The sequence below is a fragment of the Eumetopias jubatus genome, unplaced genomic scaffold, assembly GCF_037043125.1.
Source record: "Eumetopias jubatus isolate StellerSeaLion01/CBP00866 unplaced genomic scaffold, mEumJub1_p1.0 scaffold_6, whole genome shotgun sequence".
Taxonomy (NCBI): Eukaryota; Metazoa; Chordata; class Mammalia; order Carnivora; family Otariidae; genus Eumetopias; species Eumetopias jubatus.
Genome location: NW_028274812.1, coordinates 147,381,786 through 147,382,231, shown reverse-complemented (window position 1 = coordinate 147,382,231; position 446 = coordinate 147,381,786). Strand labels below are relative to the sequence as shown.

The following is a 446-nucleotide window of genomic DNA, read 5'->3' as shown; positions in this document are numbered from 1 at the left end:
AGAGGTAACATTAGTCTGAAAATGACTTAAATAACCTGTGAGGTTTAATATAGACAATTTTGTGTATATTACTCTGTAGACAATCTTATCAGTTCCTCTTTGTTAGGCAATATTTTTCTATGGTCCTCAATTTTTCAGTTGTTTCCTCAGTGGGGAATCCGTGCAAAGCAAAACTTACAAGGGAATGAAAAGTTGATGTGGGAATGAAAAGTTGATGTGGGAATGAAACACGAAGGAAATCAATCAACCAAGGAAGTTCCAGTACAGTAAGTGCTACTGAAGAAGCAGAGAACAGGGAGGATTCGAGGGAATTACCCAACTGGGCGGAGAGTGAGGCAGTAACTCACCGAGCAAAAGAACCGGCCGACGAGGGTGGGATTCGAACCCACGCGTGCGAAGCACAATGGATTAGCAGTCCATCGCCTTAACCACTCGGCCACCTCGTC

The 446-nt window shown here is 43.7% G+C and overlaps 1 non-coding gene across 1 annotated transcript; it reads right to left on the bottom strand.

Annotated features, from left to right (window-relative positions):
- Nucleotides 1-364: 364 nt before the first annotated feature.
- Nucleotides 365-446, bottom strand: TRNAS-GCU (transfer RNA serine (anticodon GCU)). Its single transcript has one exon. It is a non-coding gene; the product is annotated as a tRNA-Ser (tRNA).